The following is a 21,960-nucleotide window of genomic DNA, read 5'->3' as shown; positions in this document are numbered from 1 at the left end:
AGTCAAAGAGTAAAAGAAAAATACGGCACAGACGCACGCCCTTCAGCCCATCTAGTCTGTGCTGAACCATTTAAACCGCCTACTCCCTTTGATCTGCACCGCGACCATTCACAACACAACACTCACAACACTCTCACAACCCTCTGAGTGAAGAAGTTTTCCCTTATGTTCCCCTTGAACTTTTCACCTTTCACCCTTAACTCATGACTTCTGGTTGTAGTCCCATTGAACCTGATGAAAAAGCCTGCTTGTGTTTACCCTATTATATACCCCTCATAATTTTGTATACCTCTATCAAATCTGCTGTCAATCTTCTACATTCCAAGGAATAAAGTCCTAACCTATTTAATCTTTCCTTATGTAACGTACCGTTATATTGGCTCGTATATGTCTAGGGGAAATCCCGCCCAGCACCTGCCTGAACGCTACCCACAGAGTCAGTCGCCGCCCGAATCAACCCCAAACATCAATCATCAGCCAACACACCTAGTAAATTTTAACAAATACACTTTATAGATATTATTAATTCTATGACATTAATATAAATTTGATACAGAGAGGAAAGTAATGGAAAAAAAAGGCGCCAACACTTATCAAAGTCCAAGTTCTTCGCGCGCTACGGTTGGAGCTCAATCGATTCCTGACGACCACCAGGATCCTGTCGACTCAAGGCTCGGGACCACCCAGAGTGATCAACCGGAGCCTTTCCACACGTCCGTGGTCCTCCCCGTCTCTCCTCTGACTCCCCGTCTCTCCACCGTCCTCTCTGTCTCTCCTCTGATTCCCCGTCTCTCCACCGTCCTCCCCGTCTCTCCTCCGACTCCCCGTCTCTCCTCCGCCTCCCCGTCTCTCCACCATCCTCCTCGTCTCTCCTCCGACTCCTCATCTCTCCACCGTCCTCCCCGTCTCTCCTCCGACTCCCCGTCTCTCCTCCGTCCTCACCGTCTCTCCTCCGACTCCTCGTCTCTCCTCCGACTCCCCGTCTCTCCTCTGACTCCCCGTCTCTCCTCCGTCCTCACCGTCTCTCCTCCGACTCCTCGTTTCTCCACCGTCCTCCCCGTCTCTCCTCTGACTCCCCGTCTCTCCACCATGCTCCCCGTCTTTCCTCCGACTCCCCGTCTCTCCTCCAACTTCCCGTCTCTCCACCGTCCTCCTCGTCTCTCCTCCGACTCCCCATCTCTCCTCCGACTCCCCATCTCTCCTCCGCCTCCCTGTCTCTCCACCATCCTCCTCGTCTCTCCTCCGACTCCTCATCTCTCCACCGTCCTCCTCGTCTCTCCTCCGACTCCCCGCCAAAACCCCGTCCACCGTCCTCCCTGTCTCTCCTCCGACTCCCCCCAAAAACCCCGTCCGCCGTCCTTCCCGTCTCTCCTCCGACTCCCCCAAAAACCCCGTCCGCCGTCCTTCCCGTCTCTCCTCCGACTCCCCCCAAAAACCCCGTCCGCCGTCCTCCCCGTCTCTCCTCCGACTCCCCCCAAAAACCCCGTCCACCGTTCTCCCCGTCTCTCCTCCAACTCCCCCCAAAAACCCCGTCCACCGTCCTCCCCATCTTTCCTCCGACTCCCCGTCTCTCCCTCCGACTCCCCACCAAAAACCCCGTCCACCGTCCTCCCCGTCTCTCCTCCGACTCCCTACCAAAATCCCCGTCCACCGTCCTCCCCGTCTCTCCTCCGACTCCCCATCTCTCCTCCGACTCCCTACCAAAAACCCCGTCCGCCGTCCTCCTCGTCTCTCCTCCGACTCCCCGCCTCTCCGCCTCTCCGCCATCCTCCTCGTCTCTCCTCCGACTCCCTGCCAAAAACCCCGTCCACCGTCCTCCCTGTCTCTCCTCCGACCCCGCTTCTCTCCTCCGACTCCCCGTCAAAAACCCGTCCACCGTCCTCCTCGTCTCTCCTCCGACTCCCCGTTTCTCCTCCGACTCTCTGCCAAAACCCCGTCCACAGTCATATGATACAGCATTGTATCCGAAAACAAAACGATACATGACCACCCATTGGTTAATAGCACCCTGCTATCTCTAATAACCCAAGCAACTGTCTAGTTAGAGACTGTCTCAGCATTCCCCAGTATAACATAACAAAAGAAGCCATTTTAACTTTAACAAGAAGATAGACCCCGTACACTTATAACTCAGGTCCTCTACACCCAGCAACATCCTTGTAAATTTTCTCTGTACTCTTTCAAACTTATTTACAACTTTCTTGTATGTGACAAAAACTTCACACGATACTCCAAATTAGCCCTCAGCAATGTCTTACACAACTTCAACATAACATCCCATCTCCTGTTTTTATATTCTAGTCCTTTTGAAAAGAATGATAACATCACATTTCCCTTCCTCACCACAGACTCAACCTGCAAGCTAAGGGAATCCTGCACAAAGACTCCCAAATCCCTCCGCACCTCAGATTTTTATACTTTTTCTCTATTTAGAGAATAGTAAACCCTTTCATTTCTTCTACCAAAGTGCATGACCATGCACTTTCCAACACTATATTTCATCTGCCACTTCTTTGCCCATTCTCCTAATCTGTCTAAGTCCTTCAGTAGCCTCACTATTTCGCCAAAACTACCTGCTCCTCCACCTATCTTCATATTGACTGCAAACTTTGCACAAAGGCACTTCCATCATCCAAATCATTGACATATAATGTAAAAACAATTGGTCCCAACACAGGCTCCTGTGGAACACCAATAGTCACTTGTAGCCAACGAGAAAGGGCTCCCTTTATTCTTACTCTGCCTCCTGCCAATCAGCCACTGCTTTATCCATGCTAGAATTTTTCCTGTAATACCATGGGCTCATAACTTATTAAGCAGCCTTGTCAAAGGCCTTCTGAAAATTAAAGTACACATCAATCAATTCTCCTTTGTCTATCCTGCTTGTTATTTCTTCAAAGATTTCCAACAGGTTTGTCAGGCAAGATTTTCCCTTGAGGAAACCATGCTGACTACGGCCTATTTTATCATGTGCCTCCTAACACCCCGAAACCACATCCTTAACAATCGACTTCAATGTCTTTCCAACCATTCAAGTCAGACTAACAGGCCTACAGTTCCCTTTCTTCTGCCTCTCTCCCTTCTTGAAGAGTGGAGTGACATTTGCAATTTTCCAGTCTTCTGGAACCATTCCAAAATCTAGTGATTCTTGAAAGATCATTACTAAAACCTCCACAATCTCTTCAGCCACCTCTGTCAGGACCCTGGGGTGTATACCATCTGGTCCAGGTGACTAATCTACCTTCAGATCTTTCAGTTTCCAAGAACCTTCTCTCTAGTAATGGTAACTTTACACACTTCATGACCCCTGACACCTGGAACTTCCACCATACTGCTAGTATCTTCTACAGTGAATTCTGATGTAAAATACTAATTCAGTTCGTCCTCCATTTCCTTGTCCTCCATTACTAGTCATAGTCATAGTCTTACTTTACTGCTCCCGGGGGAAATTGGTTTTCGTTACAGTTGCACCATAAATAATTAAATAGTAATAAAACCATAAATAATTAAATAGTAATATGTAAATTATGCCAGGAAATAAGTCCAGGACCAGCCTATTGGCTCAGGGTGTCTGACCCTCCAAAGGAGGAGTTGTAAAGTTTGATGGCCACACGCAGGAATGACTTCCTATGACGCTCTGTGTTGCATCTCGGTGGAATGAGTCTCTGGCTGAATGTATTCCTGTGCCCACCCAGTACATTATGTAGTGGATGGGAGACATTGTCCAAGATGGCATGCAACTTGGACAGCATCCTCTTTCCAGACACCACCGTCAGAGAGTCCAGTTCCATCCCCACAACATCACTAGCCTTACGAATGAGTTTGTTGATTCTGTTGGTGTCTGCTACCCTCAGCCTGCTGCCCCAGCACACAACAGCAAACATGATCGCACTGGCCACCACAGACTCGTAGAACATCCTCATTATCGTCCGGCAGATGTTAAAGGACCTCAGTCTCCTCAGGAAATAGAGATGGCTCTGGCCCTTCTTGTAGACAGCCTCAGTGTTCTTTGACCAGTCCAGTCTATTGTCAATTCGTATCCCCAGGTATTTGTAATCCTCCACCATGTCCACACTGACCCCCTGGGTTCAGCGGTGCCTTATCTCTCCTCAGGTCTACCACCAGCTTCTTAGTCTTTTTCACATTAAACTTCAGATAATTCTGCTCAGACCATGTGACAAAGTTTCCTACCGTAGCCCTGTACTCAGCCTCATCTCCCTTGCTACCTCTCCAGCATTGTTTTCCAGCTGTCCAATATCCACTCTCCCCTCTCTTTTACACTTTATGTATCTGAAGAAACCTTTCGTATCCTCTTTAATATTATTGGCTAGCTTACTTTTGTATTCCATTTTTACCTTCTTAATGACTTTTGTTGGTATTTAAAAGCTTTCCAATCCCCTAACTTACCATTAGTTTTTGCTCTATGAAATGCCCTCTTTTTGGCTTTTATGTTGGCCCTGACATCCCTTGTTAGCCATGGTTGAGTCATGTTAGTTCAAGTTAGGTTGAGTATCAAAATATTTATAAGGCCTCGATATGGGCTAAATGTTGAATTGGCCATGGTTGGCTTTTAATGTTATATACAAGCAGAGTTTTAAGAACTTCCCCATGGATGGTTCCAAGTCCCCCTGAGAAAAGAGGAGGGTTGGGCATGGGGCCAGCAACCCCATCCCATTAAAAAATACAGTGCTACAGAAGTGCCAACAGAAGCTCCAAAGACCTCAACCCTGGCAGAGTAAGGATACACCAAGAAGATGGGCTATACCTGAGGTCAACTTGAAAGATAGGATGAAGGACTCTGGTCTATGCCCCAGTAAGGATGTTGAGCTGAAGTAAGTAAGTAAGAAGTTTTAAGACTTGAAGTCAATTGCATTTTGGCTCCAAAATTTATTACACCAAAGTTAATGGAATGCCTCTCAGAGGCACAGCGTGGTTTACTGACGCTGCTACATAACACTATCCAGTTGTACTTAAATAAATTCCATAAGACCTACGCACAACTTAGGAGTATAGTTGATGACTTATGAATAAAAATTGACACTACAAGAGCTGGTTGGCAAGTAAGAATTCACGAAAGTCGATGAACTGCTGATAGTGCGATAAAATAGAAAATGTGGGAAGCCCTCGGTTTGTCAGGCAGCGTCACTGGAAGGATTTTCAATCTGAAACATTAACTCTATTTCCACATTTGCTTTCTGATCTGCTAATTGTTTCAAATATCTTCTGGTTGAGTATTTTTTTTAATTTAGTTTTATTTAGAGATGAGCAGGTCATTCCAGCCCATCTACCCCACACCATCCAATTACATCCATGTGACCAACTAACTTGCTAACCTGTACACCTTTGGAATGTGGGACGAATCTGGAGCACCCAGAGGAAACCTGTGCAGTCACTGGGAGATCATACAAAGACCTTACAGGCAGTGCTGGAATTGAACCCGGGGTTACCTGCTCTGTAACACAAACACAAGAAAATCGGCAGATGCTGGAAATCCAAGCAACACACACAAAATACTGGAGGAACTCAGCAGGCCGGGCAGCATCTATGGAAAAGAATAAACAGGTGACATTTTGGATCGAGATCCTTCATCCAGCATTTTGTGTACGTCACCCATGCTGCAATAGTTCTATGATAATCACTAGCCTACCGTGCCACTCCTGGGAACTAATTTCCATTTCCAAATAAAAATGAATATGCATTTCCACAATGGGACAGAATTTCAGAAGAGGAGTGGATTGCGTTGCTGCTAATATATCAGGCTTGAATCATTTACATGACAACATGACAACAAAGCACATTTAGCATAACTAGTCAAGACAACCTGGATACATTTGTAGGAAGACATTTGTTTAAAATGTTATTTATTATTTAATTCTTGTTGGCAACAAGCATTTAAAAGTACTTTTGAGTATTTCCCTCAGTTAACAGTTGAGGTCTTGTCAGGTTTGATATCGTAATTCTTGTGTTTTCTCTTATTAGTGCAGTAAGTGGTGTAGTTAGTACAGCCGTTACTTCAAAGCTCCTGCAACCTGGTTTCAAACCTGACTCATGGTTCCACTATTTTGAAATTTGCATATTCTCCCCAGAACCACGTGAGTTGTTAACCGCCACCCATGGCCAAGTTACTTCCAACATCCCAAAAAACGCATAGGTCGGTAGGTGAATTGGTCATTGTCTGAAGATGAGGGGTAGATCTTGGAGCAGCTGATGGTAAAATGGAAAAAATAAAAAGGGCTTTGATGTCTGCAGGGCCTGTTTCTGTACTCTGTAGGTCCGAGACTCTGTGACTGATGCACATCTGCTGAAAATATTTATTTTTTTAAGATATGTAAATAAAAATATATTTGCCATTGCCTCAAAATCCTCCCAATCTGCTGAGGAGGAAACGAAACTTCGTTTTCTCAATCAATGTTGTGACTTAGCCTGAGCAAATTTTATTGGGGATGTGTACAAATATACAGCAGGAAAGCAAATGACGAAAATATGTAATCTGAGTACCTCAGTTGCTTTGTGTGGAGGCTATTGTGAGCCCCAGTGTGAACATCCTGATTCTCATCACGAAATCCTGTGTTCCGTTCACAGCTGGCAATGGCCAATCAAATACCAGCTAGCTAAGGTCATCCTCTGAGCTGCCTTTTAATGGGGGGCCTTGTGATTTAAGTGGTTTCCCTTAGCGTTTTGAAGGGCTATTGTTGCCTGACAGTCTGGTAATGCTGCACTTAGAAACAAGAGCTTGTAAACTCTTGTCCCTTGGTCCAACACAATTCTCCTGAATGATTAATTTCACAAGGCATAGATTATATGTAGGGAGGGTTTTCTCTTTGATGCTTCCAGCAGTCCTATGGACTGATTGTTTTAAAGATTAGCTTTATTTGTCACATGTATATTGGAATATCAAAACATACAGTGAAATGTATCAAATTGAGAGAGTACAGAGGAGATTTACTAGAATGTTGCCTGGGTTTCATCTCCTAAGTTACAGAGAAAGGTTGAACAAGTTGGGTCTTTATTCTTTGTTCTTTGGAGCGTAGACCGTTGAAGGGGGGATTTGATAGAGGTATTTAAAATTATGAGGGGGATAGATAGAGTTAACATGGATAGGCTTTTTCCATTGAGAGTGGGGGAGATTCAAACAAGAGGACATGAGTTGAGAGTTAAAGGGCAAAAGTTTAGGGGCAACATGAGGGGGAACTTCTTTATGCAGAGAGTGGTAGCTGTGTGGAATGAGCCTCCAGCAGAAGTGGTTGAGGCAGGTTCGATGTTGTCATTTAAAATTAAATTGGATAGATATATGGACAGGAAAGCAATGGAGGGTTATAGGCTAAGTGCAGGTCAGTGGGACTAGGTGAGAGTAAGAGGTTGGCATGGACTAGAAGGGCCGAGATGGCCTGTTTCCGTGCTGTAATTGTTATATGGTTATATGGTTATTTGTGCCAAATCAATTTAGCAAGGACTGTTCTGGGCAGCCCGCAAATGTCACTATGCTGCTGGTGCCAACATAACATGTCTACAACAGAATAATCCTAAGCATGTATCTTTGGAATGTGGGTGCAAACCAGAGCAACCAGCAGAAGCACACATAGTCACAGGGAGTCACTGACAGAGAGCAGGTGGGAATTGAACTGGATCATTGATCGAAGGCTGGCAATGTAAAGCCACGTGCTAGCCACTGCACTACTGTGTCACCCACTTGCTTCCTGTGGAATAGAGGAATCAACGACAGCAAAGCAAAAATTTCATAATGTCAGAACACAGCATCATCACCAATTAAAGATGCAAGTATGTTTAAGAAATAGAGGAAAATGGAAGCATGAAAAAAATAGAACCAATCAAATTAATACTGATTCGATGTCTCAAATCAGCTTGATTGTTTGATCTACTGAACTAATTGAAGAACTTAAGAAACAGCAGTAGGGGTAAGCTGTATGGTTCCCAAGGCCTCCTCACCATTCAACTGGAAGTTTAAAATCTCTAGATGGGATTTGAACTCATGACATTGGGATATGAGTCTAGGCTATTTTATTCCTAGTCCTGTAGAACAGATATAAAAATACTACACTCTATAATTCTTCAAACTACATTTTTTTTATTTTTAACTCAGGAAACATTATTGTAGGTTTGGGATTATAAGAATGGTAACATACCTATTACAACACCTACTAATTAGGCTTGTTTCATTTAAATACATGTTTTGGGTTAGTGCAAATTTTTTTTGAACAACTACATTAAAGTGCATTTATGGATCATCTAACACAGCAAGCCAGAGTGTTCCGCAAGAATCTAATTGGAGTTGACCGCAGGGTTATAGCGGCACAATATTGTAACGGCTAGCATAACAATATTATAGCGCTAGCGACCTGTGTTCAATTCCTCTCTGTCTGTAAGAAGTTTATACATTCTCCCAGTGTCCACATGGGTTTCCACCAGGTGCTCCAGTTTCCTTCCACGCTCCAAAGACATACGTTTGGGTGGGTTAATTGGTCACATGGGTGTTGTTGGGTGACACGTGCCCAGAAGGGCCAGTTACCGTGCTGTCTCTCCAAATAAAAATAAAAGTTAAATATTGCATGCATGTCATCTTAATTTTATAATAATTGCCACACTGGATTTTGCCCCAAGTCAAAAAAACTTTGCTTAAAGAGAATGAAGTTCTTTTTATTGTCGATAGAAAACAACAAGTTAATCAGATATACCATTAGATCATGCACTATAAATGATATGTGTGGATTTGAACATCAAAAATGATGGCAGATGCCAGAAATTTGAAATAAAAACAGAAAATAATGGAAATAGCCCCACTCTCCGTCTTTATTTCGGCTGCTTTGAAACCTGCAGCTCAGCACCAAACACCAAAGCTCATTTCTAGGTAAGGTTGAAATGTATTTTGTTTTTAACCAATAAAGAGTAGAGAAAAATTCCATAATATCCAGGAAAATGAAAACATACTGAAAAGCTAGGCATAAAGTGTTTACAGTTACATGAAAGAAATTGTAACATTTGTCAAAAATGTAATTATTCTTTCAATTTATTGAGATACAGCACGGAATAGGCCCTTTCAGCCCCTTGAGCCATGCTGCCTAGCAACCCTTGAACCTGTTTGTTACTACAACCAATTTCAATTTGACTGGGGACTAAAAATCATTCCTTTCTGGGATTAAACAAAATAACACACACAAAAAATGCTGGTGAACGCAACAGGCCAGGCAGCATCTATAGGAAGAGGTACGGTCGTCGTTTCGGGCCGAGGCCCTTTGTTAGGACTAACTGAAAGAAGAGACAGTAAGAGATTTGAAAGTAGGAGTGGGAGGGGGAGATCTGAAATGATAGGAGAAGACAGGAGGGGAGGGGTGGATCTAAGATCTGGAAAGTTGATTGGCAAAAGGGATACCAGACTGGAGAAGGGAGAGGATCATGGGACGGGAAGCCTGGGGAGACTGGAGGGTGGAGACCAGGCAAGCAGTTATAGTGAGAGGGACAGAGGGAGAAAAAAGAAAGAGAGAGAGAAAAAAGGGGGGGGGGGAATATATATATATAAATTAAATAAATAAATAAGGGATGGGGTGTGAAGGGGAGGAGGGGCATTAACGGAAGTTAGAGAAGTCAATGTTCATGCCATCAGGTTGGAGGCTACCCAGACGGAATATAAGGTATTGCTCCTCCAATCTGAGTGTGGCTTCATCTTCACTGTAGAGGGGGCCGTGGATAGACATATCAGAATGGGAATGGGATGTGAAATTAAAATGTGTGGCCACTGGGCGATCTTACTTTCTCTGGCAGATAGAGCGTCGGTGTTTAGCGAAACGATCTCCCAGCCCACGTCAGGTCTCGCCAATATATAGAAGGCCACACTGGCAGCACCGGACGCAGTATATCACACCAGCCAACTCACAGGTGAAGTGTCGCCTCACCTGGAAGGACAGTCTGGGGCCCTGAATGGTGGTGAGGGAGGAAGTGTAAGGGCATGTGTAGCACTTGTTCCACTTACAAGGATAAGTGCTGGGAGGGAGATCGATGGGGAGGGATGTGGGGGGGGACGAATGGACAAGGGAGTCGCGTAGGGAGCGATCCCTGTGGAAAGCAGAAAGGTGGGGGACGGAAAGATGTGCTTGGTGGTGGGATCCCGTTGAAGGTGGCAGAAGTTACGGAGAATAATATGTTGGACCCGAAGGCTGGTGGGGTGGTAGGTGAGGACAAGGGGAACCCTATTCCTAGTGGGGTGGTGGGAGGATGGGGTGAGAGCAGATATGTGTGAAATGGGAGAGATGCGTTTGAGAGCAGAGTTGATGGTGGAGGAGGGGAAGCCTCTTTCTTTAAAAAAGGAAGACATCTCCTTTGTCCTGGAATGAAATGCCTCATCCTGAGAGCAGATGCGACGGAGATGGAGGAATTGTGAGAAGGGGATGGCATTTTTGCAGGAGACAGGGTGGGAAGAGGAATAGTCCAGGTAGTTGTGAGAGTCCGTAGGCTTATAGTAGACATCAGTAGATAAGCTGTCTCCAGAGATAGAGACAAAAAGATCAAGAAAGCAGAGGGAGGTGTCAGAATGGACCAGGTAAACTTGAGGGCAGGGTGAAAGTTGGGGGCAAAGTTAATGAAGTCAAGGAGCTCAGCATGCGTGCAGGAAGCAGCGCCAATGCAGTCGTCGATGTAGTGAAGGAAAAGAGGAGGACAGATACCAGTACAGGCTTGGAACATGGATCGTTCCACAAAGGCTACACCTTTAGTTTGGAGGAAGTGGGAGGAGCCAAAGGAGAAATTGTTAAGTGTAAGGACTAATACCGCTAGACGGAGGAGAGTGGTGGTAGAGGGAAACTAGTTAGGTCTGGAATCCAAAAAGAGGTGGAGAGCTTTGAGACCTTCCTGATGGGGGATGGAAGTATATAGGGACTGAACATCCATGGTGAAACTAAAGCGGTGGGGGCCAGGGAACTTAAAATCATTGTAAAGATTCAGAGCGTGAGACGTGTCACAAACATTGGTTGGAAGGGATTGAACACGGGGGGATAAAACAGTGTCGAGGTATGCAGAAATAAATTCGGTGGGACAGGAACAAGCTGACTGCCGACGGGACATCAACCGTCCTGACTTCACCATACCTTGTTCCCATTCCAGCCTCACTCCTTCCGAACTCTCTGCTCTCCACTCCCTCCGCACTAATCCTAACATTACTATAAAACCCGCCGATAAGGGGGGTGCTGTTGTGACCTCTACCTTGCTGAGGCACAGCGTCAACTCGCGGATACCTCCTCTTATTTACCCCTCGATCATGACCCCACTAAGGAGCGTCAGGCCATTGTCTCCCACACCATCACCGACTTTAACAGCTCAGGGGATCTCCCATCCACTGCTACCAACCTTATAGTTCCCACACCTCGCACTTCCCTTTTCAACCTCCTACCCAAGATCCACAAACCTGCCTGCCCAGGTAGACCCATTGTCTCAGCTTGCTCCTGCCCCATACTTTGATAATAAATGTACTTTGAATCTTTGACTCAATGGCGGGAAATAAACAGTCTACATTTGGGGCCAACACCCTTCATAAGGACTGGAAAGGAAGGGGGGGGCAAAAAGTTTCAAAGGAGCACTAGAGGGTGGTGATGGGCAGGTGAGGAGAAGGGAAGGATTATATTGGAATATTATATATTGAAATGTGGCTTATGGCGATCTCATTAAAAAATCATGTAAACGCAGATAAACAAACACTGCCTTTGGACAAGGTTTCACATTTATGGTGTTCTCTTTGGTTAAGCCATTATTTGGGTGTGGGGCTCACCAGCACCCGGCATTTATTATCTATCTCTAACACTTGAGAAGGCTGTGGTGAAATGATGTCTTGAATCACCATTTTCAAAGCTCATACTAAATAGCTTGATGGGGCATTCCAGCACCAATCTCACTGTTGTACATCTGAAGTCACATACAGGGCAGACCAGGTAAGAACAGCAGATTTCCTCCCCTGGAAGACAGCTGTGAACCATATAGGCTTTTACAACATTTTCTGGAGCTAGTAATGCTTTAAATCCACAATTATCTAATTTAAAGACAGATGGAAGACTATGATCACCCATATCATACAACACAGCACATAATGATGGTGATGATGAATTATCTAATTGACTGAATTTAAATTCCTTGAGTGATTTGCACTCCCATTGTGAGATCATTGGTCTAGTCCTGTCTATTTAACCAGTGCACCAGCACCATAGGTGGGCACTTGTACAGTAGATGAAGCAGCTAAAAGTAATGTTATGGCTTTGAATATTGAAATAAGTAGGCAAACAACTTCCACTCATTGGTATCAATGCTATATTTAGAACAATTCCTGTATTTAAGAGTATGATTCAATAAAACCAGCAATATTCAAGGAGAGCTGCCACAAGAAAGCAGCGTCCTTCATTAAGGGCCCCCCCCCCAACCAGGTCATGCTCTCTTCTTGTTCCTGCGATCGGGAGGGAGGAACAGGAGCTTTAGGTCCTATGCCACCAGGTTCAGGAACCCTCGCTCACCTTAACACTGAGCTGATCACTAAACCCACTATGGACTCACTTTCAATGACTTTACAACTCATGTTCTCAGTGTTATTTATTTATTGGATGTGCAGCTTGTTTTGCTATTTATGTATTTATTTATCTATATACAGTGTGGAATAGTCTTTTCCAGGCAGCAGCGGGAATTGAACCCAGGCCGCCTGTACTGTGAAGCATTGTGCTAACCACTATGCTACCGTGGCACCCAATGATTTTTCATTGATTCTACCGTATTTCTTCATATCTACTGTGAATACTGTGAATGCCTGCGCGAAAATGAATCTCAGGGTAGTATATGGTGACATTCTTGTACCTTGATACTAAATTTACTCTGAACTTTGAACTTTGATATTTTCTAGGACGGGACATTGCTCAAGGTTCAAAACATTTTGGAAATCATTGCAACATTCTTCATTATAAAAGGTACAGTCACTATAAATTCAGTAGCCCAGCCAGTTATCTTCATGGTTCACTAAATGAATCAGGGTTTTGTCTAACTTATTAGGAATATCTCTTATTTGTTCTTATGATGACAGTGAATGGTACCTGACCTTGTTGCAGAAAGTTAGAAACAATTGATTATCAGGGTTGTTATTAGTACCATCAGGAAGGAGGTACAGGAGCCTAAAAACACACATTCGATATTTTTGGAACATCTTCTTCCCATCTGCCATCAGATTTCTGAACCCCATGAATTCATGAACATTACCCTTATTTCTCTTTTGCACAATTTATTGAATTTTATTTGTAACTTATAGTAATTTTTTATGTATTGTACTGTACAGCTACACAAAGGATAAATTTCATGACATACAGTCCTGTGCAAAAGTCATGGGCACGTATATATGGCTAGAGAGCCTAAGATATTTGCACAATATTGTAGTAATTTTATGCATTGCACTGTACTGCTGCTGCAAAATAAAACAAATTTCATGACATGTGTGAGCGATGCCAAATCTGATTCTGATGTGGGTCTCTATTATGGACTGAAAGTGGAAAGGAGGCAAGGAGAGAGGGATCATGATTGGGAAAAGGGGCAGGGAGAAGAGACGGAGCTGGAAGCATCAGAGAGACTTTCTGTAATGATCAATAAACCAATTGTCAGAATCAGAATCAGGGTTATTATCATCAGCATGTGTCGTGAAATTTGTAAATTTAGCAGCAGCTGTTCAATACAATACATAATATAGAAGAAAAAAACAAATAAATAATTAATAAATAAATAAATTACAGTATATGTATATTGAATAGATTAAAATCATGCAAAAAAAACAGAAATAAATAAAAAGTAGTGAGGTAGTGTTTATGAGTTCAATGTTCATTTAGGAATCCGACCGCTGAGGGGAAGAAGCTGTTCCTGAATCGCTGAGTGTGTGCCTTCAGGCTTCTGTACCTCCTACCTGATGGTAACAGTGAGAAAAGGGCATGTCCTGGGTGCTGGAGGTCCTTAATAATGGACGCTGCCTTTCTGAGACACTGCTCCTTGAAGATGTCCTGGGTACTTTGTAAGCTAGTACCCAAGATGGAGCTGACTAAATTTACTACCCTCTGCAACTTATTTCGGTCCTGTGCAGTAGCTGTTTAGAATCAAATGACCCTGCCTATGTCTGCACCCACATCACATCCCTCCCACCCCTGCCACCTATCCCACACCCTTCCCACGGTGCTCCACCCTCACCATTCCCAGCATCCTTTGCTCCCACCAGACTCACTTTCCACTCCACCTTGTACAAATGCCTTAGGCACTCAAGCTCTATATGTGCCAAAACCTTTTGCACAATACTGCATGCCAATGATAATAAACTTGACTCTGATTCTAATTCTGAGCATCTGGCAATTCTTCACTTGAAGAAAGGAGTGTAAAAGTGGTCTTACAATAGGGTTTACACCAAATTTGTGTGAGGCCTCCAATGGTTACGTTCTATTGGGATAAGACCCAAGGCATCATGTGATGTGTAAATATAAACAGCAACTTTCCCCTGCGAGCTCCAGTGTGTGGGGAAATGGGACTCAGAAGGCCGCCAGTGGGCAGGTTGTCCAGGCTGGTAGAAAAGGCGGTTTGGTGCTTGTTGATGTCTGGTGCTTGTTGGTGGCAGCAGCTGGGCAAGGGAGTAGTGTTGGGGAGGAGATGAGACGGGCTGAATTCTGGGGTAGTGGCTGAGTGTGTGTTTGGACACCTGAGCAGTTTGGGGAAATTGGTCACACACACAAAGGCTCAATAGAGAGGGCGAAGGAGCAAACTTAAAGAAAGAAATACAGTACCTGCAAGTCCGACTCCACAGCAGATGACTAGGTAACAAGCACGGTCCTGAATCGTCAGCTATTTACCCCTCTCCATAGACGCTGCCTGACCTTTTGAGTTCATCCAGCATTTTGTGTGTGTTACTCTGGATATTCAGTGTCTGCAGAACCTCTTATGTTTATGATTTCCGACTCTTGATTATGATTTATGATTATGCTTATGACTCCACTGTGAAGTCTCTTCGATGGATGCCTACCCTAAAGGAGTTTAAATCTTCTCTTTAACGGGAGTTCAGTGAGACTCTCTTTTGACCATGTGCTCACCCAAACTTGCTACCACAGCCACATATCCTTCCTGGGAACCTATCTCCGATGCCATCTGCCCTGATGAAGGATCTCAACCTGGAACATCAGCTGTTCATTCCCCTCCATAGATGCTGGCTGTCCTGCTGAGTTCCTCCAGCATTTTACGTTTGTTGCACTGGATTTCCAGCATCTGCAGAATCTCATTGCGTACATGACTAGGTAAGCTTAGTTCTCTTGATCTAATGCTTATTCTAATTACGACACTCTTTAGTGAATGGGTCATGCAACTAAGTGCTTCAATTATGCAAAATAATTCTGGGCTGGCGACGTTAACATTAAATCATTGCACATGTATGGCACTCTCCACCAACACAGAGAAGCCCGAATAGCTTTACTGAGCTCATTACACACGTACAAATATTGTTCCACACAAGAAAATTTCCAGCCCAGTGTTAATAATCATGGTGCACCTGTTCCTGTCCCATGGAGCAAATTAATATTCTCCTGTGAATCCTGATTTACAGGGACCAAAGTCCCTTAAGTGCAGAACCAGTGTCCAAATGGCAAAGAGCCGTGTATTGAACAAACCTGTTAAGCCTGCGTCTGCTGATAGGGTGATTTGCAAGCTGCCTGGCGGTAAGCGCTGCTTGTTTTTTTGCATGGAAGTGCTATGTGGTCACTCTGGTGACCTCTGCTCTTCAACACTGGGCTCTGGTTGTCTGATCGGAAAGGGCAAAGGGCAGAGGTCAGCAGCATTAGTACACAAACCATGCATTCCTGAAACTGACCAGCTCTGTGAAACTTCAATAACTTTTCAAACTGTGTCACAAAGAATATGACTCTCTTTTTTAAATGTGGATTTGTTTGCTTGGATTCCAGGAGAAAGAAATTTAATAGTTGTAATTTGCAAGCTTTAATCAGAATATGGGGCCGCACAATATCGATTAGCCTAACACTATTACGGCGGCAGTGAAAAGGATTCAGTTCCCACCGTTCTCTATAATGAGGTTTTGCATTCTTCCCATAACTGTATGGGTTTCCTCTGGGTGCTGCAGTTTGCTCCTATATTCCAAAGACATACAGGTTAGTAGGTTAATTGGTCAGGTGGGTGCAGTTGGTTGGCATGGGCTCGTGATAAGGCCTGTTAGCATTCTGTATCTGTAAATAGATAAACTTGAGCTATACTCATCTGATTCTCTTTCATCCCTTAATCACTACAAAACCAAAGTCACTTTCCTCCTAAACTGTGGCTTAGATTAATACAATATGAGATTTCATGTTTGTATAAGTTAGATATTCTCATTTTACCTGCAGGCAGAACTGAATAAATTTTGCAGTGATTTTTTATGCTACACAGTTATATATTTCATATAAACTAAGCTCAATAATTGTTATGCAACTAATCCTATTTCATTAAACTCTCATTGACCAATGGGTCTGGCATCACCTTGATAAAATTCAGGTTAAATTCAACTTTAAGGATTTAACTAGATGATGGTTATCTTCTCAGTCCCATTAGGCAGGTGCCAATTTGAGCTGTGCCACCCCTCCTAAAATAAATATTCATTCCTTGTAGAAAATCAGAATAAATCCTCACCTGCATCGCTCTTCAGAGTTCAACAATGTCTCTAAAATGAGACTAGGGTCACTTCCCCACATCTGGCAATGATCAGAGCTTCCTAAAACTCCATGCATGCCAACAGAGCGTGGAGTGAGAATTTAATCAGTGTTACCTTCCACAATTTAATAGCAAGCACTTAGTCACAATCAAAAGTAAAGAAACTAGTTTCAGTGAGGCCCAATAATTAATTCAGTGACTGCCTTCCGTGGAGGCATTGAACAACAATGCAAATTCATAAATATTTCCATTGTTATGCCAAGCTCCATCTCTGTCATCAGCAGTGATGACACCTCCAAGGACAGGTGCACTGGAAGACTTCAACCAGCAATCGAGCTGTCTAAAAAGAGGGAAGTCGAGGTAGTTACAAGTCCTCATTTTATGGTATTCATAAAATAATAAAATTTATAATCAATACCAAACCTCAGGTTGTGCATATTTTCCATAAACAGGTCATGAATCACCTGAGAGCAACAGCTTTTCTGCTTATGTAACTTTTGAACTTTGGCGCTGAGAAACTATTGACGATAGTATTGGTTTATTATTCTCACATGTACAAAGATAGAGAAAAAAGCTTGGCTTGCATACAGATCAAATCAGTACACAGTAGATTGAGCTAGAATAAGGTAAAACAGTAACAATGCAGAATAAAGTGTAAAAGCTACCAAGAAAGTGCAGTGTGGTCCATCTTATTATACAAGAGATCTGCTCAAGAGTCTGATAATAGTGGAATAGAAGCCGTCCTTGAGCCTGCTGTTGGTACATACTTTCGGACATTTGTATCTTCTGCCCAATGGGAGAGAGAAGAAGAGAATGGACAGGGTGAAAGGGTTCTTTAATTATGCTGGCTGCTTTATGAAGCAGCAGGAAGAATAGACCATAGAAGGGTGTCTGGTTCCCATGATATGCTGAGCTGTGTCCACAACTCTCTACAGTGTCTTGTGGTCATCTGCAGAGCAGTTGCCGTACCAAGCCATTATGCATCCAGGCAGAATGCTTTCTGTGGCACATCAATAGAAGTTTGTAAGAGTCAACAGGGACTTGGCAAATTTATTTAGCCTCCTAAGTTTTCTTGACCTTGATATCAATGTGTTTGGACTAGGATAGATTATGGGTGATTTTCACAATTGGAACTTAAAGCTCTCAACCCTCTTGAACTCAATACCATTGATGTAGACAGGAGCATGTGTACTGCTGTCAATGGCCAGCTCTTTTCTTTTGTTGACATTGAGGGAAAGGTTGCCATGACTCCATGCCAGTAACTTCCCTATCCCCTTCCTGAACTTCAGCTCATTGTTATTTGAGATGCAGCCACCAGTGATGTCATCTCTGCAAACTTATAGGTAGAGTTAGAGCTGAAACTAGCCATAGGGAGTAGAGTAGGGTCCATAGACTGGCCCTGACTGGAAACTCATTTGTAAGTTTATATGAAAAATATGAGTGAAAAGGTTATAATTTTCACAATAAAATTTGCTAATAGCCTAATCCCCTTCATAAACATCAAAAACTGTTTAGTCAGTGCCCTTGACAAGTGTGCACCTTCACAATACTCAGAACTATTGACTAACCTGTCCTTCATATAATGTTCCATACCCCCCAATCTGCTTTCAGCCCAATTTAATGTAGGCTTTGAATTCTGACCGTGTCCCTACTTCCCACAACCAAAGTTGTGGGAAAAAAGTACCAAAAGCCACCTTTCTCCTATCATGTTGAATCAATGCACTGAAATTCAAAATAGCCACATCACATGAGGAATCCACCCACTACCATTTTCTGCCAAAACTCTTCAGATCTCAGTATACAGAAGTTATCCCACTCTACGCATACACATTGAATATTGTGTGCACTTATGTTTTTCACTTACAAAAAAGATAAGGCACTAGACAAAGTGCAAAAATGAAAAGAATGCAACTGTGGCCAAGAATTAGGACCATGAAGAAATAGTCAGTAGGTTTGGGGCTGAGATGGTTCTGGGCTGATCTTACATGAATATTTAAATTTATGAAGGAGTTTGATAGGGCCATTACAGAGCTGTTCTCACTTCTACATATCCAGGATTTTCCTTCTGGAAATACAGGTTGAATGTTTACTATTAAGTCCTGTAAGATATTCAGGAGAAGCTTCTTCCCCACTGAGTGGTTAGAACATTATATCTGGTTGAGGTAGATTATATGGGAAAAACTATCAGGCAGAATCATGGGTTGAATCAGTGGCAGTGAATCCAACTGATAACCTGGAGTTCAATTGTACTGGCTCACTTCACATTTCCTTGTTTCAATGTGTTCACATAGATGTCTGGAACCGATGGGACAGTGGATGACCTATAGCTAGCAGTTCAATATCAGATAGAAACCATAGAAACTACAGCACAGAAACAGGCCTTTTGGCCCTTCTTGGCTGTGCCGAACCATTTTCTGCCTAGTCCCACTGACCTGCACATGGACCATATCCCTCCATACACCTCCCATCCATGTATCTGTCCAATTTATTCTTAAATGTTAAAAAAGAACCCGCATTTACCACCTCGTCTGGCAGCTCATTCCATACTCCCACCACCCTCTGTGTGAAGAAGCCCCCCCCAATGTTCCCTTTAAACTTTTCCCCCCTCACCCTAAACCCATGTCCTCTGGTTTTTTTCTCCCCTTGCCTCAGTGGAAAAAGCCTGCTTGCATTCACTCTATCTATACCCATCATAATTTTATATACCTCTATCAAATCTCCCCTCATTCTTCTACGCTCTAGGGAATAAAGTCCTAACCTATTCAACCTTTCTCTGTAACTGAGTTTCTCAAGTCCCGGCAACATCCTTGTAAACCTTCTCTGCACTCTTTCAACCTTATTTACATCCTTCCTGCAATTTGGTGACCAAAACTGAACACAATACTCCAGATTCGGCCTCACCAATTCCTTATACAACATCATCATAACATTCCAGCTCTTATACTCAATACTTTGACTAATAAAGGCCAATGTACCAAAAGCTCTCTTTACGACCCTATCTACCTGTGACGCCACTTTTAGGGAATTTTGTATCTGTATTCCCAGATCCCTCTGTTCCACTGCACTCCTCAGTGCCTTACCATTAACCCTGTATGTTCTACGTTGGTTTGTCCTTCCAACGTGCAATACCTCACACTTGTCTGTATTAAACTCCATCTGCCATTTTTTAGTCCATTTTTCCAGCTGGTCCAAGTCCCTCTGCAGGCTCTGAAAACCTTCCTCACTGTCTACTACACCTCCAATCTTTGTATCATCAGCAAACTTGCTGATCCAATTTACCACATTATCATTCAGATCATAGATATAGATGACAAATAACAATGGACCCAGCACTGATCCCTGTGGCACACCACTAGTCACAGGCCTCCACTCAGAGAAGCAATTCTCTACCACCACTCTCTGGCTTCTTCCATCGAGCCAATGTCTAATCCAATTTACCACCTCTCCATGTATACCTAGCGACTGAATTTTCCTAACTAACCTCCCATGTGGGATCTGAGAAAAAAAACTGTTCCGAAGTTTCAAAGTAAAATTTAATATCAGAATACATACATGTCACCACATACAACCCTGAGAATCTTTCTTCTCCTGCGGGCATACTCAGCAAATCTATAGAACTGTCACCATGGTGGCGGCATTGGGAGCAAGGGTGGACCCAAATACAAGACACATCTTGTGTGGTTAATTAAATTTAGTTTATTGTTTGATATCAGGAGAGAGAGGCAGGAGCAGGAGTAGCGAACTGGACAAGGACTGAGGACTATGACTAGGCTGGAACCAAGGGTCTGGGCTAGGACTCGGAATCGGCTCCCAGAGCTAGAGGAGACATGAAGAGGCTAGGGTATGGACTCCGAGCCCGAGACTGGGCAAGGACCCAGTACCTGGCTCTCGCCTTGGGCTCAGACCCCAGAACCAGGCATGGACATGACTTGGCTAGGGAGAGGAGGAACATGGGAACACAGAGCCTTGGTCTCGGGAGAGCAGGTACATAGACATGGACACATACACAGAACACAGAGTCGGGACCCCTCCTTGGGTACAGGACATAGGACCAACACTCATGACCCTCCGTGGGGCAACAGCAAGACGGCCTGATCTACCCCATGGAGGCGAGGACAAGACACAACAAGACATGACCCCTCGTGGGGCAACGGCAAGACGGCCTGACTTACCCCACGGAGGCAAGGACAAGACAAGACAAGACATGACTCCCAGCGGGGCAACAGCAAGACGGCCAGACTTACCCCACGGAGGCGAGGACAAGACAAGACAAGACCAACACGAATAAACACCAGACAGTACCTATCTAGCTCCGGAGATGGAACTAGACCGAAGTGCAGGCGGGGGCTGCAGACGAGGGCTAGAGGCGAGAGGGGCAGAGAAGGGATTCAGACAAGGGGGTAGGACAGGAATCACAGACCACCAGGGCCAGGACTTGACTCAGAACTGGGAGGCCGCCGGGGCCAGGTCTTGACTTGATGTTTGAATGCCGCCAGGACCAGGACTTGACTTGGAGCCTCCGGGCAGAGGCGAGCTCTCGATTCGGCCCGGGAACAGTAGGCAGCAGTTCTTGATTCTCTCCGGCGGGTTAACTGACGGACCCACCTTGATGAGGAAACTTTGCAGGCTCGTTTCGGCGAGGTAACTGGACTGGGTTGCTCCGGTGAGGAAGGGCGAAATACCGGCATTCGCTTCGGCAAAGACTAGGCTTGCTCCGGCCAGATGACATTGGCACACCGTACCTTTGATGACTTTGCAGACGGAGACTATAAACTACCGGTTCAGCCAAGTGTTAGTCGCCTCTAATCACCAAAGTCGAGGGACACGGGAAAACAGGGAATCAACGGTCCGGATCGTAACATAAACAAGCTAAATTTAAAGGGACCCCGATCCGGACCATGACAAGAACAGTAACTGTAAACAGGATCAGTGAAAGAGTAGAGCATAAAAGATAACAAACTATGCAAATGCAGATATAAATAAATAGCAATAAATAACAACAGCATGAAATAACAAGATAAAGAATCATTAAAGTGAAGTCACTGGTTGTGGGAACATCTCAATAGATGAGTGTAGTTATTCCCTTTTGTTCAAGAGTCTGATAGTTGAGGAGTAGTAACTGATGGTGTGGGTCCTGAGGCTCTTGTACCTTCTTCCTGATGGCAGCAGTGACAAAGGAGCATGGCCTGGGTGGTGAGGATCTTTGATGATGGATGCTGCTTTCCTACGACAGCATTTCATCTAGATGTGCTCAATGGTTGGGAGGGC

This window comes from Mobula hypostoma, chromosome 2 (assembly GCF_963921235.1).
Source record: "Mobula hypostoma chromosome 2, sMobHyp1.1, whole genome shotgun sequence".
Taxonomy (NCBI): Eukaryota; Metazoa; Chordata; class Chondrichthyes; order Myliobatiformes; family Myliobatidae; genus Mobula; species Mobula hypostoma.
Note: the sequence above shows the minus strand (reverse complement) of the source record.